The following is a 5,269-nucleotide window of genomic DNA, read 5'->3' as shown; positions in this document are numbered from 1 at the left end:
TGCTGCCTGAGCAACGGTTTTGTTTTTGTGCCTTCATTCTCCTTCTCCCTGCTGTCTTTTGAGGATTTTGAGGCTGTTCAAAAGGCTGTGATAGATTTATTTATTTTTTTACTTATGTGTACTTTATTGGACTGAAAGTCACTAAATTAATCCCTAAATTGGAGGTTAAACACAAACCCCCCACCCACAGGCATTTAATTTCTGTTCCTAGAAGAAGCTTGCACAAGAGGCTCATTTAGCCAAAACCTCTTTATTTTCTGGTTCCAAGAAAGAAAAAAAAAAAAAAAAAAAGATTATTTGGAGGATGACATTTACAGATCCTCCTCTAAACGATAAATCCTGATGTCAACAGAACAGCTTAAGTTATTTGGTAAACATGTTTGCTTATCTCTCCCAGTGTTAGGTTTGTACCAGGTGGATAAATACTACTTTGGAAAGGGTTTTGGTTTACCTAAGATGAAAGACTGAGGTTCACAGATTCTAGATTGCTTATACGTCTCAATATTTCCGTATGTTTTGCTTCCAATCTTTTGGTGTGGTGTGAAGCAGTTGCCCTGCGAGCTTCCAGCTTTCAAACTTCAGTTTTTTCATGACCATTTTCAGAAGGATTACGGTAATCTTTGCTTAAACCATTTGAACCTCACATATTTATGACCCAAGCACAAATCTGGTCCCCGTTATGTTGATGTGTAAACAGATTTTGAAAATAAAATCTGAAAATTCATAAAGCGCAAGATGTAAAATGTTCTAAGGGAAATTAATACTAGCAGCATGTCTCAAAAATAGTATTGTAGCACAATAAAAATGACACCCATTGCAGTATAATTAAAAATACACTATGTCCAGAAATATCTGGAACTGTTCATTAAAAACACTTCAAGCATGTAAAATGAATTTCAGGTTATAACTGTGTAAACAATTGGAAAACACAAGTTAGATCCCAACCTGTAAATTGATTCATGCGCAAATGTGTTTTGCCAAAGTGTTAAGCGAAAAGTATTTAAGGAAAATTAAATGGTTATTCTTAAGAAACGGCAACCGAGAGAAATGGCGGAGGTGTGTCAAATTACAGAGGAACTGGCAACGAGTCTTGCAGAGTCGCACCTCTCTGGAACGAACTGCGGCTGTTAATATTTACAGCCATTCAGAAGGCACGGTAGAGTCTGTGCCATGGTTTATGGCAGCACCTCACTCCCCGTTGTTGGCTGCCAGCTAATGGCTGATGTAATAATGAATGCTGTAAAATACTGCACACTGACATGCTGACATTTTGATTAGTTTGGCATCTGATCAAAAGGAACGTCTATTTACCAACTCCTTCATATTTCACCATGTCTTTGGGAAATCCTGGGTTCTGTTTTTTTTTTTTTTTTGTTTCTTGCTATTCCATCCGTCTTCCTAGGTTTCTGTTTCCTGGTATGAAGTTTCTTCTGAGACGAAACTCGTTATGTCATCACAGAAGGAGTGCATCTTATTGCAACTATACTCTCATGGGGGCGGGGGGTTGATTGCGGTTTTCATCACTATGGACTCCTTCACAGTTTCACAGCTTTCTAAGGCCATTCGAGTACTACAGGATTTGATGGGCTTCGTTTGAATGCGAAGCGGTGACTGACTTCACTGCCCACTCTCTATCTTGGCCTTTTCTGTTCTTCATTCTTGGTCATGCTATCTGATAACACCGCCACACAAATTTAAAATTCAAAATCTGCATAACTTTCCTAAACGTATGGAAGGTTTTATCAGTTTTAGTCATGGGGAGTAAGACATAATTAATTATGTTGTCAGACCTTGTCTTTTTAAACTACATACGTGTTGCATTGCAGAGCGATGAACTCAAGACTCCTGCTTGCAGGAACATTCCTTGCAGGATCTTTATCACCAGAATAGAGACCGTTCTCGATGTGACAGTGAGCTATACGGATAAAACTGACTTGACTGAGCTTGCCGTGAAAAATTATCACTCGTTCTCCCCCTAGAGTCATTTGAAACAATTAAGAAAAATGACTCATGTAGTTTGTGAACATGAAAGTGATCAACATTTCATCTCATACATAGCTGTGGTGGAGAGAACAGCATCAAAGTGAAGTGCTGTTGCATTAATCATCAAGAGAAATTTTTTTTTTCTTTCTTTCTTCAAAACATCTGCAGGCGTGACACAAAAATCTCTAAAAAAAAAAAAAACCCCAAAAAAACAAAGAGCTCTGTTAATGGTAAGCTCAGATAAGTTGGGTGTGATTAATATATGTGTCAAGTTTAAGAGACATTTCTAGTAATTGGAGACCGGCAGGATAATTAAAGTTTCATTGAAATGCCAGCTTCTTTTAAAACCTTGTAAACAATTTGCGTGAGAAATGTTGCAGACACTCAATAGTCCAAGAGGACATTACATGTGCTCTCCACTGTGGCTCGGTAGGAGAAATCAATTGCGTCTGATAATAGCGGAGGAAAAGTCAACGATTGCAGGTTAGAAAAACCGACTGTAGGTTTGTTTAGTTAAGAAATCCTCCAAAACGTTAAAAATGCTGTCAAAGTGTTCCCATCTCTACACACCTTTTCTGACTTCTTTGACTAGAAGACTTGGTAATATAGTGACCTATTAAAACCCAAAACTAGAGCAGGGGAATCGTGCGCAATTTTCACTTATTCTGCAAGCTTTTGGCTTTTCATTACAAGTGGAGCGTCAAACTCTCGTCTGCCCTTCAATCTGTCACCGTTTTGCCATTACTTTTATTTTCCTTCTAATCATGTAAAGCACTTTGAATTGTTGCTGGAAATGTGGCACTCAATATAAATAAAGCTGGCTTGTCTGGTTTGCCACAGTAAAAAAAATATTTTGTAGAGAAGAAAAACACTGCCATAACTCACTCCTGCTATTTGTGTGCTGGCTTTACTAAACAATGCAAATGCTTTCTGCTCACTCCATCCATCCACTGATGCAACCGACGAGCGTTAGGAACCACATTGGAACTACGTGTCTGAATTTGACGTTAGCTTGAATCATAAAATTTAGTTTGCAAATTTATGCATCATATTGCCTCACTTTTCCTGGGAGCCTTTTTGTTTTTGTTTTTGTTTTGTTTTTTGGAAAAAGTAGTACCTAAGAATAGTGACAAGTCCAAACAGAAAATGACGAATTTCAGCTGTTAATGTTCTTTATGTTTATGACCCATGTTTTATAATACCAAAATAAAAAATCTCTCACTGCTGTAAAACAAACACTTTCTGGGCTCTGTGGTTGTAAAATTAACTTAATAGCGAGCAGTTAGCATATTTCATGACGCTAAACCTGTCTTTCGGTGTTGGCAGCAGTGTTTCTCAGGAACTGGCGCTTAAAACGGTTTCGTTCTGGTTTCGAATGATTCCCTAAAATCAGCTGAGGCAACATCTGTTTGCAGACTCTGTCTTTTGTCAGCCTGCTTTAGTTGTCTTTGTGTCATTTGTTCAGTGGCTCTTTTTGTTCCACACAAAGAGAAGGCTTGAACAGCTGAGTGCCAGGCAGCGCTGACCTCTCACTTTCTACCTCTTTGTCACACTCACATGCACGTACAGATACACTCTTTGCTAGACACTACCAGTCTCTCCTCCTATAAAGAGTCCTTTATGCGCCAGAGAGCTTATTAGCAATGACAGAAACACATATTTCCTTGTCTTGTCTTTATTCCAGTCACGTTCTAAGGTTTTAGAAGCTGATTATTTCTAAATTCAAAGACACACACACATGCATGCAGGCTCTACCAGGAAGCCACTTCAAAGTTAACAGAGCAAAGTTGTACATCTCCACTCCTGATGACAGCTGATAACAGCAGCCGTGCACCAGCAGATCAAAACAAGCCTCCAAAGTCTTGCCCACACTCATGTACGAATATAGACGTATGTATGTACAGCAGGCGACCCGGGATGAGGGCGTAACGGATCAAAGCGATAGTCCGTGTTCCTGGCAGAGCAACAGGTGCTCGTGCGCTTTTATCTCTCACCTGGGCGGAAAGGTGGTGCAATTTAATTTTTTTCTAGTTTAGAGTTCCCAAAAAGCTTCCATAGCGACTTAAAACTTTCAGCATGAAAGCAGTGTGCACTTAAATACATAATTGTTCCAATCATATAGACATATAATGCAGAAAAAGCAGTGCAATGCTGTTGCTCATGTACATTTAAGGGATTAAAGAGCAATGTAAGACTAACATAAGTAGTTCACGACCTATTTGCACACCATCTAAGTGAAATAAAATCTTTAAAATAAAGCAAACAGAGACACTATATTTACGTATTGTTAAACTCAAAATGATTGATAGTTTTGATTTCTTTTCCTTCTGAATGTTTTTTATTTTCATCTGGCCCGTTCATTGCTTGATGACAATAAAAGCACCATGTGAGGAGTATGCAGATGTTGTCGTTTTTTAATGAACTAAAACTAATATCTAACTTTGCATTTTAAAGGTTGTAGGTGTAGATCCAGCTAAAAACAGACCTTTGCTTCAGTCTCACCTGAGAGAAAACCGTTATGTATACAGAAACACACAAAGGAATCGGTTCAAAAACTGTTTGGGTTATCTGTTGTGGATCAGTACAGAAACGTGTTTAAGTTGCTTATTTCTGTATAAGTGGGGTGCTATGTTTTTTTTTTTTCTGTAAAGTATCTTGACAGGCCTTATTTTGCAATGATTTTTGGAGGCTGACCATCTGCTGGTGTTGGTTCACTGTGTCCAAATTTGGCACATCTGTCCATCAGGATGCTTTAGAGCTTGATGCTTTCCTCTGCTGACGAGCTCCATGTAGATCCTGAATTAATCAGCAGGACTGGACTCCTGCCCACAATGTCCAAAGTACAAATGCCTTCATGTAACTTAATCCTGCTTCAAACTTCAGCTCAACCTTCTCACTGACCCGTCTGCTGTGCTCCATGATGCTGTTCATTCACCAGAGATGCATAATAAATCTCCCAGGCTTTCGGGGAACAGCTGATTCATGAGGTAAAATTACTTACAGATTGACTTTGTTTAGTAAATAGATATCCTCGGCGACCAGTTAGCTACGCTTGATTCTTAAAATTTTTAAAAGTTTTTTTACAATTTGTGTTGCTCTTTTACATACATAAAATGTTAATAAAAATATTGAAGTTTGTGGTTGTGATGTAGGAAAGTGTGTAAATACCTACGTATATCTGCAAACCATTGTAGAATCAACAAAAGTCTTAACTAATTTACATTAAGACTCAGGTTATGTAGTTTTATTCTTATCAAAGGTAGGGGCTTAATTCTCATAACTGATG

Source organism: Poecilia reticulata, chromosome 23, assembly GCF_904066995.2.
Source record: "Poecilia reticulata chromosome 23, P_reticulata-male-v2, whole genome shotgun sequence".
NCBI classification, from domain to species: Eukaryota; Metazoa; Chordata; class Actinopteri; order Cyprinodontiformes; family Poeciliidae; genus Poecilia; species Poecilia reticulata.
Note: the sequence above shows the minus strand (reverse complement) of the source record.